Source organism: Ranitomeya variabilis, chromosome 1 (genome assembly GCF_051348905.1).
Source record: "Ranitomeya variabilis isolate aRanVar5 chromosome 1, aRanVar5.hap1, whole genome shotgun sequence".
In the NCBI taxonomy this organism is placed as follows: domain Eukaryota; kingdom Metazoa; phylum Chordata; class Amphibia; order Anura; family Dendrobatidae; genus Ranitomeya; species Ranitomeya variabilis.
In genome coordinates, this window is record NC_135232.1 from 614,219,137 (window position 1) to 614,239,097 (window position 19,961).

Consider the following 19,961-nt stretch of genomic DNA (forward strand, 5'->3'; position numbering starts at 1 on the left):
GGACCTGGACTCGCTGAACACATCCTGATAATCAGACAAATACTCAGGAACTTCCGAAGGAGTAGAGGAAGCAATAGACACCGGCGGGGAATCACCATGAATACCCTGACAGCCCCAACTTGACACAGACATTGCCTTCCAATCGAAGACTGGATTATGAGTCTGTAACCATGGCAAACCCAAAACGACCAAATCATGCATTTTATGCAGAACAAGAAAACGAATCACCTCCCCATGTTCAGGAGTCATGCACATGGTTACCTGTGTCCAAAACTGCGGTTTATTTTCCGCCAATGGCGTAGCATCAATACCCCTCAGAGGGATAGGATTAACCAACGGCTCAAGAACAAAACCACAGCGCTTGGCAAATGACAGATCCATAAGACTCAGGGCAGCATCTGAATCCACAAACGCCATAACAGGGTAAGAGGACAATGAGCAAATTAAAGTCACAGACAAAATAAATTTAGGTTGCAAATTACCAATGGCGACAGGACTAACAACCCTTGTTAGGCGTTTAGAGCATGCTGATATAACATGTGTAGAATCACCACAGTAAAAACACAACCCATTCTGACGTCTATGATTTTTCCGCTCATTTCTGGTCTGAATTCTATCACATTGCATCAAATCAGGTGTTTGTTTAGACAACACCACCAGAGGATTAGCGGTTTTGCGCTCCCGCAAACGCCGGTCAATTTGAATAGCCAGCGCCATGGAATCATTCAGACTTGTAGGAATGGAGAAACCCACCATCACATTCTTAATGGCTTCAGAAAGGCCATTTCTGAAGTTTGCGGCCAGAGCACACTCATTCCACTGAGTAAGCACGGACCATTTCCGAAATTTTTGGCAATACACTTCAGCTTCATCCTGGCCCTGAGAAATAGCCAGCAAGGCTTTTTCTGCCTGAACCTCAAGATTGGGTTCCTCGTAAAGCAATCCGAGCGCCAGAAAAAACGCATCAATATTTGCCAATGCCGGATCTCCTGGCGCTAGCGAGAAAGCCCAATCCTGAGGGTCGCCCCGTAAAAAAGAGATAACAATTTTAACTTGCTGAACTGAGTCTCCAGATGAACGGGGTCTCAGAGATAGAAACAATTTACAATTATCCCTGAAATTCCTAAACTTAAATCGGTCTCCAGAAAACAGTTCAGGAATAGGTATTTTAGGTTCAGACATAGGACTACTGGTAACAAAATCTTGTATGCTTTGCACACGAGCAGCAAGCTGGTCCACACTTGTAATCAAGGTCTGGACATTCATGTCTGCAGCAAGCTCAAGCCACTCAGAGGTAAAGGGGAGGAAGAGAGGAAAAAAAAATAATTCAGAATTTCCTTTCTAATATCCCACTTCTGCAATGCATTAAACATTCAATGTTGGCCTGGCATACTGTTATGACCCCAATGGCAGAGGGTCTCAGGAATCAATACCAAGTCTGCAAACACAAAAAACCAGCTCATAGGGCAGTGGTAACTGGGCTGACCATATATCTAATCCTAGCACCACAAATAGAAGTAGCCGGGGAACGTGCCTACGTTGGTTCTAGACGTCTCGCGCCAGCCGGAGAACTAACTAACCCTAGAAGGGAAAAGAAAGACCTTCCTTGCCTCCAGAGAAAAGACCCCAAAAGTTGGATACAAGCCCCCAACAAATAATAACGGTGAGGTAAGAGGAAAAGACAAACATAAGAATGAGCTAGGTATTTAGCAAAGAGAGGCCCACTAGCTAATAGCAGAATATAGTAAGATGACTTATATGGTCAGCAAAAACCCTATTAAAATATCCACGCTGGATATTCAAGAACACCAGCCCCCTAGAACTTCCAGCAAGGTCAGAAATCACATTTAGTACAAGCTGGACAAAAATAGTAGCAAAGCAAGTAACTCAAAAAACAAAGAAGCAAGACTTAGCTTAATTTTGCAAGAGCCAGGACCAGCAGACAGGAGCAACAGAAGGATCTGATTACAACGATGCCAGGCACTGGACTAAGGATCCAGGAAGTTAATATAGCGACACCCCTGGACTAACGACCCAGGTGAGTGCCAAACAGAAAAAAGACAATCCTAGAGTCATACCACTAGTGACCACAAGAGGGAGCCAAAAAGTCTAATTCACAACACTACGGGCCTGGGATTCATGGGCATGCGCAGTGCATATCTTCGCCTCTCACTCATCTCCTTCCGGCTTCTTCAGACTGTGCGTCGTCACGGCCGTGGCATTCGATTAGGGATCAGCTGACGGCACACAGTTTGAAGAAGGTGGAGGGAGATGAGGGAGAGACTGACGTGAAGATATGCACTGCGCATGCCCATGAATCCCAGCCCCGCAGTGTGAATAAATCAGAAGACACTGCGAGACGGGATCTCGGTCAGCGTGGCCGCACAGGCGCAGTCATCCTGACACCAAATGATGTCAGAAGATGGGCAGCGCTAGCTGCGCATTACCAAGGTTTAACATAACAGCGCAGGCTCCGGGACAGATTCAAACAACGATGAGGAGGAGGCTCACGGCGCCAAGGGGGTAGGAATGACGGCTGTGTTGCGTCTCATTACGAAGGAAAGTCCCACCTCAGGGACGGTTTAACAGTATGAGGGGACACATTTTATAAGTGTTAAGTTCAGCGGGTGCAAGGAGCATAACTAAAAGCCATTTTTTCCTTGTGCAGCATTACTGCTGCACAAGGTGGCTCTTCAGCAACAAACGCCTGGGGGGGGGACAGGTTCCCTTAAATTTCTGTTGTAGTGACGTTACTGAAACCCAATAACACTGTGTTGACTGTACAGATGGCACTTCTGAGCAGCAACTTGCGGTGTTGGAGCCCAGGGATTACAGTTCAGGCGGTAGAAACATGAACACAACAGGAGACCTGGATACTGTAGCCAACCAATTATTTAATCTGGAAGAGGACTGGCAAATTCCTGCGAGATCCAGGCCTTGTTCATTTTCAGAAAAGTAAGCCAGTCAACGTTATTGGAGGGTAGTCGCATGCGACGGTCTATTAGTACACCACCTGCGGCACTAAAGATGCGTTCCGATAATACACTAGCAGCAGGGCAAGCCAGCACCTCCAATGCATACTGGCTAAGCTCTGGCCATGTATCCAGCTTAGAGACCCAAAACTTGAAGGGGGAAGAGCCGTCTGGGAGTACACTGAGAGGGCAAGACATGTAGTCTGTCACCATCTGACGGAAACGTTGCCTCCTGCTGACTGGAGCCATCTGTGATGGTGTAGACATTTGTGGCGGGCACACAAAACTGTGCCACAGTTGGGCCATACTGGTCTTGCCTTGTGCTGAGGCATTGCTTCTGCTCCCTCTTTGTGCAGAGCTTCCTCCACTGCCTCGACGCACTGAGCTGCTTTGTAAAGCACTAGCAGCACTGCTCTCAGTTGGACTGGAGAAGATGATGGAATTCACCAGTGTATCTTGGTACTCCCGCATTTTACGCTCCCGGTTCAACGGTGTTTTGAGGCTTTGTAAGTTGTCCCGGTAGCGAGGATCTAGGAGGGTGTACACCCAATAATCAGCCATATTGAAAATGTGGGCGATGCGGCGGTCATTTCTCAGGCACTGCAGCATGTAATCAACCATGTGCTGCAGACTGCCAACTGGCCAAGAAACGCTGTCCCCTGCTTGAGGCGTGATCTCTGCCTGCTCTGCATCACCCCACCCTCGCTCTACACACTGACTACTGGAGAATTGTGTAACTCCCTCCTCTGGACAGATGTCTTCCTCCTCCATTGACTCCTCCTCATCCTCCTCACAAAGTGTCCCCTGCCTAGGCCTTTGTGAGGAACCACATTGTGCTGACTGTCCAGAAGCAGATGGACTTGGTGACTCCTCATCCTCCACCTCTTCCACAACATCATTCCTTAGCGCTTGCAGTGTTCTTTCAAGCAGGCAGATAAGGGGGACTAGTGCATCATCTGCACTTGCCATCCGCGTGGAATCATCGAAGGCACGCAAAACCTGGCAGACGTCCTTCATAGTGGCCCACTTAGTGGTTGTGAAGTCTGAACTGCGCGGAGTTCGACTTCTTTGCGCCTGATGCAGCTGGTACTCCATTACTGTTGGCTGCTGCTCACACAACCACTCCAACATATGTAACGTGGAATTCCACCTGGTGGGTAGGTCACATATGATGCGATGTTCCGGAATGCGGAATCGGCGCTAGAGAGCTGCAATGCGCGATCTTGCCATGCTGGAACGACGCAAGTGAGCACACTCTAGGCGGACCTTGTGCAGCAGTGCATCAAGATCCGGATAGTCCCTCAAAAAACTCTGAACGATCAATTTGAGCACATGTGCCAGACATGGGATGTGAATGAGTTTGCCTAGGGCCAGAGCTGCCACCAGATTTCGGCCATTGTCACACACTACTATGCCTGGCTGGAGATTCGCTGGCACAAACCACACGTCGCTCTCCTGCTTGATGTAAAGGCACAGATGATTGGCCTCGGGGAGACCAAAACATCCAACACCGCGGAGACACCATCACGTGTTTCTCAACGTAGTGATCCAGAACACTGCCCCCATCCCTTATGGGAAATATGCAAATGCATGTAGAGTAGCTGCGGAGACACCATCACGTGTCTCTCAACGCAAGCAGTGAATAGCCAGGCCTTTCCCCGGGAAGGAACAACCACGGGAAGGGCAGCATCCAATAAAGGAAAATATCCAATACAGGAAAACCACCTATGACAAGCATGGTATCCATCCACAGACAGCTGTTTCGGGGTTTTGGCCCTCATCAGTGTGGAGTAGGAATCTGGCTATTAGTGCTGTAAAGGCACAGATGATTGGCCTCGGGGAGACCAAAACATCCAACTCTACATGCATTTGCATATTTCCCATAAGGGATGGGGGCAGTGTTCTGGATCACTGCGTTGAGAAACACGTGATGGTATCTCCGCGGTGTTGGATGTTTTGGTCTCCCCAAGGCCAATCATCTGTGCCTTTACAGCCTTTTTACTAGGCACTGCTCCTAATAGCCAGATTCCTACTCCACACTGATGAGGGGCAAAAACCCTGAAACAGCTGTCTGTGGATGGATACCATGCTTGGCATAGGTGGTTTTCCTGTATTGGATATTTTCCTTTATTGGATGCTGCCCTTCCTGTGGTTGTTCCTTCCCGGGGAAAGGCCTGGCTATTCACTGCTTGCGTTGAGAAACACGTGATGGTGTCTCCGCAGCTACTCTACATGCTCTCCTGCTTGATGGCATTCCAGAGCTCCTGCGCTGTGTGGCTTCGATTCCCCAAAGAAATTAATTTCAAGACGGCCTGTTGACGTTTGGCCACAGCTGTGCTCATATCGGTCGTAACAGGTAAGCGTTCACGGGTCCATGTTGAGGTGGACTGTGACGGCTCCTGCAGCGCTGATTCTGAGGAACTGGAGTATGAGGAGGAGTCAATGTGTACAGACTGGATTCCTGCAATCCTTGGAGTTGGCAGAACACGTACAGCGCCACTCTCACCATCTGTACCTGGCTCCACAACATGTACCCAATGGTCAGTGAGGGAAAGGTATCGTCCCTGTCCATGGTGACTGGTCCACGCATTGGTGGTGAGGTGGACCTTGCTACTGATGGCGTTTAGTTGTGCATGTTTAATGTTTCCCTCCACATGCTTTTGCAGGGCAGGGACGGCTTGCCTGCTGAAATAAAAGCGGCTGGGCATGTTGTATTGTGGGACTGCCAATGCCATCAAGTTACGGAAGCTGTCAGTCTCCACCAGCCTGAATGACAGCATTTCAAGGGACAGTAGTTTTGCAATGCCAGCATTCAGAGCCTGTGCTCGGGAGTGGTTTGCTGAGAATGGCCGCCTTTTCTTCCATGCCTGTGCTACCGATGGCTGTAGACTGGGCTGGGAGTGTGAGGATGACTGGGAACGTGGTGCTGTGGGTGGAATTACACTGGGTCTCTGGACAACAGTGCCAGAGGTTCTTCCATGGCGATCCTGTGAGGAAGCCGAACCAGCTGTGTGTGAGCTGAAGGAAGAGGCAACAACACAAGCTGAAGAGGTGGTAGGTGCCGCTGTAGGTTGGCCTAGGTCTTCAGTGTGTTTTTGTAATTCCACCGCGTGCTTGGTTGCACATGTTTCCACATATTTGTGGTATTGAGGTTGCTGACACTTTTCCCTCTTTTGACTTTCTGATGATACACCTTGCATTTGACTAAGCAAATGTCATCTGCAACTGTGTCAAAAAAGGACCAGGCACTGCAAGTCTTGGGAGAACCCGTTTTGGCTTTTGGAAGAGGCATGCTCCTAACGGGTGCTGAAGTGGAGGCTACAGGCACCGCAGTCTTCCCCCTTCCTCTCCCTCTTTGGGACGTTCAGGGAATCTCTTCCTCAGAGCTGCTCCCACCACCGTCCTGTACCTCACGCCATGATGGGTCAAGGACCTCATCATCTACACTACCCTCTTCCACCAACTGCTTCTCCTGGGTAGTCTCGGCAGCACAGTACGCACCGGAAAGTGGCATCTGAGTCTCATCATCAGATGCGTACTGAGGTGTGCTGACCGGAGGCACTGGCCCACCCGTCTCTTCAGAGTCAGAGAGAAAAAGCTGTTGGGCATCACTCATTACTGCCACTTCTGTTATGATCCGGTGACCTTGGAGCCGCATGAAAACTTTCTCTGGAGTCGGTGGAACCTGTACTGACCGCAAATCCTGAACTAACACCGCAACTAGAAGTAGCCGTGGGGTGTGCCTAACAAACCCTAGACACCTCGACACAGCCGGAGGACTAAATACCCCTATAGATGGAAATAGGAATGCTATCTTGCCTCAGAGCAGACCCCCAAAGGATAGGCAGCCCCCCACGAATAATGACTGTGAGTAGGAGAAGAATAGACACACGCAGGTAGAAAACAGGATTTAGCAAAAGAGGCCACTCTAGCTAAATAGGAAAGGATAGGACAGATTACTAGGCGGTCAGTATTAAAACCCTTCCAAAAATATCCACAACAGATAATACAAAAAGTTCCACAATCTAACTAAAGACATGGAATGTATATCTGCCACTCCAGAGAATCCAGCAAGACTGAGAAAATACTGACACAATCTAAGCTGGAAAAGAAAACACAAAGAATAGCACTGAATTGTGAAGCACACAGCATGTGCGCCACAGGAAAAAAAAACAGACACTTATCTTTGCTGATTTGGCAGAATGACAGGAGGAACCAGGCAGAGGTCCAACACCTCCCAACAACAATTGACAACTGGCAAGGACTAATGAATCCTGCACACCTAAATACCCCAGTCAGAACTGCAATCAGCAGACACACCTGACCAGGACTGCAACCCAGGGACAACTGCATTACCACCTACTACCACCGGAGGGAACCCAAAAGCAGAATTCACAACACTCTTCTTCCATTTCTCCAATGCTGCTTGGCTGGCCCCCTCTTTCCAAGCCAAGAGATTCAGAGAACAGAAGTAGAGATGGCTCCTGTCCTGGGCTCTCTGACTGCCTGGGCAATTTGGCAGGTGGTGAAGAGACAGATGGGTGCTCTTCAGTGCTCTGTGCCTGAGAGGATGTGGCACTAATTGAAGTCGATGCGTTAGCTGCCATCCATCCGACAACGGCTTCAATTTGTTCATCCCGCAGCAGCGGGGCATGGCGAGCTCCTACAAAGCTTCGCATGAAGGACTGTTCCCTGCTAAAACTGGGGGATGATGAGTCACCGGTGCCGGCAGCAGGCACAGAATCCCCGCGTCCTCTCCTTGCTCCACCTCCACGCCCATGCCCACGTGCCTTACTCCCTGCCTTCTTCATCTTGGTAAACTGATAAAGATAGGCAGAAAAGTACTAAGGGCTTAGTGTGCTTATTCCTGAACAGCTGCTAACAGGTATAAGGAACACTAATTTTATCAAGTGTGGACTAGACTTTAATATGAGCTAATGTGGCCTACACAACTCTAAAGTGGAGTGTTTGGTGAACTTTATAAACTGTTTGTTTTTTCCGCAGAACAGACTACAGAGTGAGCTGCACTCACACAGAGACCATGCAGACAGCCGTTAACGGTGCCGCAAGGCCAAAAAAAAGCTCCTCTATGTAATCCTATATAGTGTTTTTTTCCACAATCTAGCAGGATACGGATGGAAAGCCACTAATAGGATAAGCTTGAAAAAATGTGCAGCAGGCTGCACAAATTGAGAAAAGGACAATGGAACGGTATGAGGCAGTGACGCACCCTGAGCTGACTACAACCGGATGTGGTGGCAGAACAGTGTTGTGAATTCCGTTCTTGGGCTCCCTCCTGTGGTTGTGAATGATACTTTTGGGAGTTCTGCCCTTGGGCTCCCTCTGGTGGGTTTGAGTGGAATTGCTGCTCCTGGAGTTTGGCCTGGCACCTGACTTCACTAATCGGCTCCCTTGGCCTTGGTATTTAACAGGGCTCTGGCCTGTAATTCATGCCAGCTGTCAATGTTCTTCTAGGTTAGACTCAGTCTTCTCCTTGGATTTCTCTGATGGCCTGTCCATGTCAGCATAAGATAAGTTCTTGCTAGTTCTTGTACTTACTGTTCAGTTTAAAGTTATGTCTCTTTTTGTCCAGCTTGTCATTATGAAACATTCAGGCTAGCTGGAAGCTCTGGGGAAGCAGAGTTGCCCCTCCACACCGTGAGTCGGTGTGGAGGTTATTTTTGTAATCTCTGCGTGGATTTTTAGGTTCTATATACTGACCGCACAGATCCCTTTCCTATTTCTGTCTATCTAGTCAGAGTTGGCCTCCTTTGCTAAAATCTGTTTTCATCCCTGCGTTTGTTATTTCCCTCTCCACTCACAGTCAATATATGTGGGGGGCTATCTTTCCTTTGGGGAATTTCTCTGAGGCGAGATAGTTTTCTATTTCCATCTTTAGGGGTAGTTAGTTCTTAGGCTGTGAAGAGGCGTCTAGGGAGTGACAGGAACGTCCCACGGCTATTTCTAGTGTTTGTGTTAGGATTAGGGATTGCGGTCAGTAAAGCTACCACCTCCTCAGAGCTTGTTCATGATCTATTTTACCCACCAGTGTTATGACCCCAGTGGACAGGGTCTCAGAGGAACGTGTAAGTCTGCAAGATACAAAAATCCAGCTCATAGGGCTGTGGTAACTGGGTTGACCAAATAGCTACTCCTAACGCCAACACTAGAAGTAGCCGGGGATCATGCCTACGGTGATCGCTAGATGACTCGCGCCAGCCGGAGAATCTAACTACCCCTAGGAGAAGAAAACAAAGACCTCTCTTGCCTCCAGAGAAAGGGACCCCAAAGCAAGATACAAGCCCCCCACAAATAATAACGGTGAGGTAAGAGGAAATGACAAACACAGAAATGAACCAGGTTCAGCAAAGAGAGGCCAGCTTACTAATAGCAGAATATAGCAAGATAACTTATCTGGTCAACAAAAACCCTATAAAAATCCACGCTGGAGATTCAAGAACCCCCGAACCGTCTAACGGTCCGGGGGGAGAACACCAGCCCCCTAGAGCTTCCAGCAAAGGTCAGGATACAGATAGGAACAAGCTGGACAAAAATACCAAACAAAACAAAAGCAAAAAGCAAAGAAGCAGACTTAGCTTGAAAAACAGGAACCAGGATCAGAGGACAAGAGCACAACAGATTAGCTCTGATTTCAACGATGCCAGGCATTGAACTGAAGGTCCAGGGAGCTTATATAGCAACGCCCCTGAACTAACGGCCCAGGTGAGGCTATAGGAAAAGACAGACGCTCCAGAGTCAAATCACTAATGACCACTAGAGGGAGCAAAAAGCAAAATCACAACAGTACCCCCCCCTTAGTGAGGGGTCACCGAACCCTCACCACGACCACCAGGGCGATCAGGATGAGCGGCGTGAAAGGCATGAACTAAATCGGCCGCATGAACATCAGAGGCGACCACCCAGGAATTATCTTCCTGACCATAGCCCTTCCACTTGACCAGGTACTGAAGCCTCCGCCTGGAGAGACGAGAATCCAAGATCTTCTCCACCACGTACTCCAACTCGCCCTCAACCAACACCGGAGCAGGAGGCTCAGCAGAAGGAACCACAGGCACAACGTACCGCCGCAACAAGGACCTATGAAACACGTTGTGGATAGCAAACGACACAGGTAGATCCAGGCGAAAGGATACAGGATTAAGAATTTCCAATATCTTGTAAGGACCAATAAAACGAGGTTTAAATTTGGGAGAGGAAACCTTCATAGGAACAAAGCGGGAAGAAAGCCATACCAAATCCCCAACACGTAGTCGGGGACCCACACCGCGGCGGCGGTTGGCAAAGCGCTGAGCCCTCTCCTGTGACAACTTCAAGTTGTCCACCACAAGATTCCAGATCCGCTGCAACCTATCCACCACAGAATCCACCCCAGGGCAGTCAGAAGGTTCCACATGACCCGAAGAAAAACCGAGGGTGGAAACCAGAGTTGCAGAAAAACGGCGAAACCAAGGTGGCGGAACTAGCCCGATTATTAAGGGCAAACTCAGCTAACGGCAAGAAGGTCACCCAATCGTCCTGATCAGCAGAGACAAAACACCTCAAATAAGCCTCCAAAGTCTGATTAGTTCGCTCCGTCTGTCCATTAGTCTGAGGATGGAAAGCAGACGAAAACGACAAGTCAACGCCCATCCTACTACAAAAGGATCGCCAGAATCTGGAAACGAACTGGGATCCTCTGTCTGACACAATATTCTCAGGGATGCCGTGCAAACGAACCACGTTCTGGAAAAACACAGGAACCAGATCGGAAGAGGAAGGCAGTTTAGGCAAAGGAACCAAATGGACCATCTTGGAGAAGCGATCACATATCACCCAGATAACAGACATGCCCTGAGACACCGGAAGATCAGAAATGAAATCCATGGAGATATGTGTCCAAGGTCTCTTAGGGACAGGCAAGGGCAAGAGCAACCCGCTGGCACGAGAACAGCAAGGCTTAGCTCGAGCACAAGTCCCACAGGACTGTACAAATGACCGCACATCCCTAGACAAGGAAGGCCACCAAAAGGATCTGGCCACCAGATCTCTGGTGCCAAAAATTCCTGGGTGACCTGCCAACACCGAGGAATGAACCTCGGAAATGACTCTGCTGGTCCACTTATCAGGCACAAACAGTCTGTCAGGTGGACAAGAATCAGGCCTATCAGCCTGAAATCTCTGCAACACACGTCGCAGATCAGGAGAAATAGCTGACAAGATAATACCATCCTTAAGAATACCAACAGGTTCAGCGACTCCAGGAGCATCAGGCACAAAGCTCCTGGAAAGAGCATCGGCCTTCACATTCTTTGAACCTGGTAAATACGAGACAACAAAGTCAAATCGGGAGAAAAACAATGACCAGCGGGCCTGTCTAGGATTCAGGCGTTTAGCAGACTCGAGATACATCAGATTTTTGTGATCAGTCAAGACCACCACACGATGCTTAGCACCCTCGAGCCAATGACGCCACTCCTCAAATGCCCATTTCATGGCCAACAATTCCCGATTGCCCACATCATAATTTCGCTCCGCAGGCGAAAACTTCCTTGAGAAAAAGGCGCAAGGTCTCATAACAGAGCAACCAGGGCCTCTCTGCGACAAGACGGCCCCTGCTCCAATCTCTGAAGCATCCACCTCAACTTGAAAGGGAAGCGAGACATCAGGCTGGCACAAAACAGGCGCCGAAGTAAACCGACGTTTCAACTCCTGGAAAGCCTCCACGGCAGCAGGAGCCCAATTAACCACATCGGAGCCCTTCTTGGTCATATCCGTCAAAGGTTTCACAATGCTAGAAAAGTTAGCGATAAAACGACGGTAGAAGTTAGCGAAACCCAAGAACTTCTGAAGACTCTTAACTGACGAGGGCTGAGTCCAATCAAGAATAGCTCGGACCTTGACTGGGTCCATCTCCACAGCAGAAGGGGAAAAAATGAACCCCAAAAAGGGAACCTTCTGTACACCAAAAAGACACTTTGAGCCCTTGACAAACAAAGAATTTTCACGCAAAATTTTAAAGACCATCCTGACCTGCTCCACATGCGAGTCCCAATTATCAGAAAAAACCAGAATATCATCCAGATAAACGATCAGAAATTTATCCAGATAGTTCCGGAAAATGTCATGCATAAAGGACTGAAAAACTGAAGGGGCATTAGAGAGCCCAAAAGGCATCACCAAGTACTCAAAATGACCTTCGGGCGTATTGAATGCGGTTTTCCATTCATCCCCTTGCTTAATGCGCACAAGGTTGTACGCACCACGAAGGTCTATCTTGGTAAACCACTTGGCACCTTTAATCCGGGCAAACAAGTCAGACAACAGCGGCAAAGGATACTGAAATTTGACAGTGATCTTATTTAAAAGCCGATAGTCAATACAAGGCCTCAAAGATCCGTCCTTTTTAGCCACAAAAAAGAATCCCGCACCAAGAGGGGAAGAAGACGGACGGATGTGTCCTTTCTCCAGAGACTCCTTGATATATGAACGCATAGCGGTATGTTCAGGTATCGACAGATTAAACAGTCTTCCCTTAGGAAATTTACTGCCTGGAATCAAATCTATTGCACAGTCACATTCCCTATGAGGAGGCAATGCACTGGACCTGGACTCGCTAAAGACATCCTGATAATCAGACAAGTACTCCGGAACTTCCGAAGGCGTAGAAGAAGCAATAGACACAGGCAGGGAATCCTCATGAATACCACGACAGCCCCAACTAGACACTGACATAGCCTTCCAGTCAAGGACTGGATTATGGGTCTGTAACCATGGCAGCCCCAAAACAACCAAATCATGCATTTTATGTAGAACGAGAAAACGTATCACCTCGCTGTGTTCAGGAGTCATGCACATGGTAACCTGTGTCCAATACTGCGGCTTATTTTCTGCCAATGGCGTAGCATCAATACCCCTAAGAGGGATAGGATTTTCTAATGGTTCAAGAATAAAACCACAGCGCTTAGCAAATGAGAGATCCATAAGACTCAGGGCAGCGCCTGAATCTACAAACGCCATGACAGGATAAGATGACAGTGAGCAAATCAAAGTTACAGACAGAATAAACTTAGGATGCAAATTACCAACGGTGACAGGACTAACAACCTTAGATATACGTTTAGAGCATGCTGAGATAACATGTGTAGAATCACCACAGTAGTAGCACAAGCCATTCCGGCGTCTATGAATTTTCCTCTCATTTCTAGTCAGGATTCTATCACATTGCATCAAATCAGGTGTCCGTTCAGACAACACCATGAGGGAATTTGCGGTTTTTCTATCACATTGCATCACATCAGGTGTCTGTTCAGACAACAACATGAGGGAATTTGCGGTTTTGCGCTCCCGCAACCGCCGGTCAATTTGAATAGCCAGGGACATGGTATCATTCAGACCTGTGGGAATGGGAAAACCCACCATAACATTCTTAATGGCCTCAGAAAGGCCATTTCTAAAATTAGCGGCCAGTGCACACTCGTTCCAATGTGTCAGCACGGACCATTTCCGAAATTTTTGGCAATACACCTCAGCCTCGTCCTGGCCCTGAGACATAGCCAGCAAGGCTTTCTCTGCCTGAATCTCAAGATTGGGTTCCTCATAAAGTAAACCGAGCGCCAGAAAAAACGCATCAATATCAGCCAATGCCGGATCTCCTGGCGCCAACGAAAAAGCCCAATCCTGAGGGTCACCCCGTAAGAATGAAATAACAATTTTTACTTGTTGAGCAGAGTCTCCAGACGAACAAGGTTTCAGGGACAAAAATAATTTACAATTATTCCTGAAATTCCTAAACTTAAATCGGTCTCCTGAAAACAGTTCAGGAATCGGAATCTTGGGTTCAGACCTAGGATTTCTGGTAACATAATCTTGTATGCCCTGCACACGAGCGGCAAGCTGGTCCACACTTGTAATCAAGGTCTGGACATTCATGTCTGCAGCAAGCTTAAGCCACTCTGAGGTAAAGGGGAAAAGAAAAAAAAAAAAATGAGAGAGGGAAAAAAAAAACTCAAAATTTTCTTTCTTATAATCCCACTTCTGCAATGCATTAAACATTTAATACTGGCCTGGCATACTGTTATGACCCCAGTGGACAGGGTCTCAGAGGAACGTGTAAGTCTGCAAGATACAAAAATCCAGCTCATAGGGCTGTGGTAACTGGGTTGACCAAATAGCTACTCCTAACGCCAACACTAGAAGTAGCCGGCGATCATGCCTACGGTGATCGCTACATGACTCGCGCCAGCCGGAGAATCTAACTACCCCTAGGAGAAGAAAACAAAGACCTCTCTTGCCTCCAGAGAAAGGGACCCCAAAGCAAGATACAAGCCCCCCACAAATAATAACGGTGAGGTAAGAGGAAATGACAAACACAGAAATGAACCAGGTTCAGCAAAGAGAGGCCAGCTTACTAATAGCAGAATATAGCAAGATAACTTATCTGGTCAACAAAAACCCTATAAAAATCCACGCTGGAGATTCAAGAACCCCCGAACCGTCTAACGGTCCGGGGGGAGAACACCAGCCCCCTAGAGCTTCCAGCAAAGGTCAGGATACAGATAGGAACAAGCTGGACAAAAATACCAAACAAAACAAAAGCAAAAAGCAAAGAAGCAGACTTAGCTTGAAAAACAGGAACCAGGATCAGAGGACAAGAGCACAACAGATTAGCTCTGATTTCAACGATGCCAGGCATTGAACTGAAGGTCCAGGGAGCTTATATAGCAACGCCCCTGAACTAACGGCCCAGGTGAGGCTATAGGAAAAGACAGACGCTCCAGAGTCAAATCACTAATGACCACTAGAGGGAGCAAAAAGCAAAATCACAACACACCAGGTCATATCAGTGCTGCTCCGTACCCACCAGGTCATTTCAGTGCTGCTCCGTACCCACCAGGTCATTTTAGTGCTGCTCTGTACCCACCAGGTCATATCAGTGCTGCTCTGTTACCACCAGGTCATAACAGTACAGCTGGCCCACAATGTGTTAAATACATCTCTAAAGAGGGAAAAGAAAGTTCTGAGTAATTTTTTTTTTTTTTTTTTTTTTTGTAGTTTGTTTTTTCTTTTTTTTCCCCTTAATCTTTGGGTGGTTTAGTATTTGGGTACTGATATGGAGGTTCAGGGTTTGTCCTCGCGTGTTGATCATCTCGCTGCAAGGGTACAGAGTATCCAAGATTATGTTGTCCAGACTCCAGTTTCTTAGCCTAGAATTCCTATTCCTGATTTGTTTTCTGGGGATAGATCTAAATTTTTGAACTTCAAAAATAATTGCAGATTGTTTTTTGCTCTGAAACCCCGTTCCTCTGGTGACTCCGTTCAGCAGGTGAAGATTGTTATTTCTCTGCTCCGTGGAGACCCGCAAGACTGGGCATTCTCCCTTGAGCCAGGGAATCCTGCATTGCTCAATGTAGATGCATTTTTTCAAGCACTCGGACTGCTTTATGATTAACCTAATTCTGTGGATCAGGCAGAAAAAATCTTGCTGGCTCTGTGTCAGGGTCAGGAAGCAGCAGAAATTTACTGCCAGAAATTTAGAAAGTGGTCTGTGCTTACAAAATGGAATGAGGATGCCCTGGCAGCTATTTTCAGAAAGGGTCTTTCTGAAGCCCTTAAGGATGTTATGGTGGGGTTCCCCACACCTGCTGGTTTGAACGAATCAATGTCTCTGGCCATTCAGATTGATCGGCGCCTGCGTGAGCGTAAGGTGGTGCACCATATGGCGGTGTCCTCTGGGCAGAGTCCTGAGCCTATGCAATGTGATAGGACTTTGACTAGAGCAGAACGGCAGGAATTCAGATGGGCTGTGTTTTTACTGTGGTGATTCTGCTCATGCTATTTCTGATTGTCCTAAGCATACTAAGAAGGTCGCTAGGTCTGTTGCCATTAGTACTATACAGCCTAAATTTCTCTTGTCTGTTACTCTGATTTGCTCATTGTCGTCCTTTTCTGTAATGGCATTTGTGGATTCTGGCGCTGTCCTGAACTTAATGGACTTAGACTTTGCCAGGCACTGTGGTTTTTCCTTGGAGCCTTTGCAGAGCCCTATTCCCTTGAGGGGGATTGATGCTACGCCATTGGCCAAGAATAAACCTCAGTACTGGACACATTTGACCATGTACATGGCTCCAGCACATCAGGAAAATATTCGCTATTTGGTGTTGCATAATTTGCATGATGTTGTTGTGCTGGGTTTTCCATGGTTACAGGTACATAATCCGGTGTTGGATTGGAAATCTATGTCTGTGACTAGTTGGGGTTGTCAGGGGATACATAGTGATATTCCTGTGATGTCAATTTCCTCTTCCCCTTCTTCTGAAGTTCCTGAGTTTTTGTCGGATTTCCAGGATATATTTGATGAGCCTAAGTCTAGTTCTCTGCCTCCTCATAGGGACTGTGATTGTGCTATTAATTTGATTCCTGGCTGTAAGTTCCCTAAGGGTCGACTTTTCAATCTGTCTGTGCCAGAGCATGCCGCTATGCGGAGTTACTGTATGTAAAGGAGTCCTTAGAGAAGGGAGAGAAGAGTTTTCATCACTGATGCCACCCCTCTTGCCTCCAATATACTCATGTGGTCTAGATATATAGATGATGTTTTTGCAATCTGGCAGGGTACTGAAAGGGATCTGATGAAATTTGTTGAGGAACTGAATACCAATGACTCTAACATCAAACTTACCTGCCATTACAGCCGAGACAGTGTGGATTTCCTTGATGTTCGTATCCGTAAGGGTGGTGATGGTCTGCTACAGAGTGATCTGCATCGAAAAGAAACATCAGTCAATAGTCTATTGCATTCTACCTCAGCCCATCCTAGACATCTTAAGAACAGTATTCCTTATGGACAGTTCCTCAGGGCTAAACGTATTTGCTCTGAGGATGTATCATATCAAAAACATGCTGAAGATATTTCTAACCGATTTTTGGATCGAGGCTATTCATCAAGGACAATCCAACGGTGCAAAAGAAGAGCTTCTCGGATGGACCGAGTGAATCTCCTAAAGACTAAAAAGGAATCTAAAACATCTAACCAGGTGAGATTTATAGCTACTTATTCAAGCAATTCCACAATGATGAAAGAAGTCCTGAATAAATACTGGCCCATCATCAAGTATGACACGGTACTAACTAATTGTCTTACCAACACACCCTCCATTACATACCGGAGGAACAAAAATCTACGTGACCTGCTAACTCACAGCCACTACAGGGGCCGGGAATCTAAGTGTGCCTTTGGCTCTAAGGGCCCTAGATGGGGTTTTTTTCCCCTGCCGTGACTGTACGGCATGTAAAAACTTGGAACAGTGCTTCACTTGTCTATCTAGTGACGGATCCAAAGAATTCCGGATTACTCAGCACATTACGTGTTCCACGGACTATGTGGTGTATTACGCCACATGTCCTTGTGGACTCATTTACGTGGGCCTAACGTCACGCCAGCTACGTATTAGAATCGGGGAACACATCCGGGATATTAAGGCAGCATCTAATCCATCGGCTGATGAATTTTTGAAGCCAATACCAAGGCACTTCAAGGATAAACATGGCTGTAACAGTCAGTTGCTTAGGGTACGTGGCATTGATCGTGTCATTATGGATGGACGAGGTGGAGATATGAAAAAACGTCTTGCCCAATTGGAAGCGCAATGGATCGTTCGCATAGATTGTATCCGTCCTAAGGGCCTCAATGAGGTCCTTAGTTTTGTCCCATTTTTATAGTTTTTTGTAGTGGCTTTCAGTTTCTATAAAAAACTCTAGTCTAGTGTTTTTAACCCTTGTTTTATATTCATGGTTTTCACTTGTCTCTCTTTGTCTACTTAACAGATTGTATCCGCTGTTCATTGTGTTTGTTCATCTTCCATGATCTCAGGAGGCGCTTATGGATTTTCTGCACTTGAGAAGCCTAGGACCGGTCTTGATCCAGATGTCTGCCTATATTGTGTTTTTTTCATATTCATCTGACTGTACCTAATTGTATTGTTCACTTTTTCTTTATCACGGTATATATGGTTTTGATCCGACTTGTTTTTCATCTACTGTTGTATTTTTGTATGACATTGACTTTTTAGGTACGTTTGTACCTTGGTTTATCACTATTTATTATATTATTATTATATATATATATATTTCTTTGCACTAATGGGATTACATTATGTGTATTTCTTCTTTTACACTTATTTGTGAGTCACTTTCTTTATTGATACACAAGTATTATTTACCAATATACTTATTTTAGTATATATTCATGAGATTGTTTTGTTTATTATTTGCACTCAGTAGTGCACTTGTATGACACATGTGTTTCCCCTTCTTCCTTTTTTCTTAGGTACTTACCTGGTCTCTTCATGTGCACTCCTTCCTTCACTCTCACTTCCCCCTCACCACTACTTCTTTCGGTCAGGTATGTGCACGTTTCCATTACTGGCTTCTCGTCTCACTTTTACTTTGTGTAGTTGCCTCCTGTTCTGTTCTTTTCTCCGCTCTCAGCGGTGTGCGCTTCTCACTGCCTGCTTGTGCTGGTTGCCGTGGATACGCGTCCATTCGGCGTCGCACTTCTGACCCCTCCCACTGGCGCGTCAGTGCGGGGCGCCAGGGAGTGACGTTGGACGCTGATTCCGCTGCTTCCGGCCATTGCAGGACCTGGGGTAAGCGCCGTCATTACCGCTCTGAGCGCCTGCTTTATGTATAAAATGAGACCTTCCACCACTTTTACACTAGCGCCCCCCGAGGAAGCAGCATTTGCGAAACGCGCGTCGGGGCTCCTCTTTCCACGTACGGCCGCAGGTTGGGACTCTTTGCATGTGCCTATTACCTTTATTTAGTAAGTATAGTATGGCTTTACCCATGTACGCCTATGGGACTTTCCCGGTATATGTGCGCCCATGTGTTGAGGGCAGTATAGTTGTATAGGGTCTTATTGCCATATTACACCTTGCATTAGGCACTTTATCTGCAATTTGTTTTCTATGTATGCTTAGTATCTTCCTGCACCTGCTTACTATCGGAGAGCTACTTCTTTATTATCGCTGCCACATGTCTGGTTGGTTGTGTGCCACCACAAATATTTATTATTATTGTAAGCTATTTTTGTGTATTTTTTTACACTTTTGTGGGATGAGTATACACCAATTCCCTTGCTCTTCAGCTTGATACGCCCGTACGTGGCATTAGTGTTGCCTTTTTGTTTATCTATTGCATCGTTTTTATTCTGATATTTATTTGTTGTATTTATGTATTTTTTAATGGTTTTCAATAAATTTGTTACTCTTAGCTTTGGTGTCCATTCCTTTTTGGGTTATATGATACTTGCGATGGCGGAGCATTTATTTTGAGTGCCCTTTTTATAGGTTTATTATTCTTCTAGGTTAGACTCAGTCTTCTCCTTGGATTTCTCTGATGGCCTGTCCATGTCAGCATAAGATAAGTTCTTGCTAGTTCTTGTACTTACTGTTCAGTTTAAAGTTATGTCTCTTTTTGTCCAGCTTGTCATTATGAAACATTCAGGCTAGCTGGAAGCTCTGGGGAAGCAGAGTTGCCCCTCCACACCGTGAGTCGGTGTGGAGGTTATTTTTGTAATCTCTGCGTGGATTTTTAGGTTCTATATACTGACCGCACAGATCCCTTTCCTATTTCTGTCTATCTAGTCAGAGTTGGCCTCCTTTGCTAAAATCTGTTTTCATCCCTGCGTTTGTCATTTCCCTCTCCACTCACAGTCAATATATGTGGGGGGCTATCTTTCCTTTGGGGAATTTCTCTGAGGCGAGATAGTTTTCTATTTCCATCTTTAGGGGTAGTTAGTTCTTAGGCTGTGAAGAGGCGTCTAGGGAGTGACAGGAACGTCCCACGGCTATTTCTAGTGTTTGTGTTAGGATTAGGGATTGCGGTCAGTAAAGCTACCACCTCCTCAGAGCTTGTTCATGATCTATTTTACCCACCAGGTCATATCAGTGCTGCTCCGTACCCACCAGGTCATTTCAGTGCTGCTCCGTACCC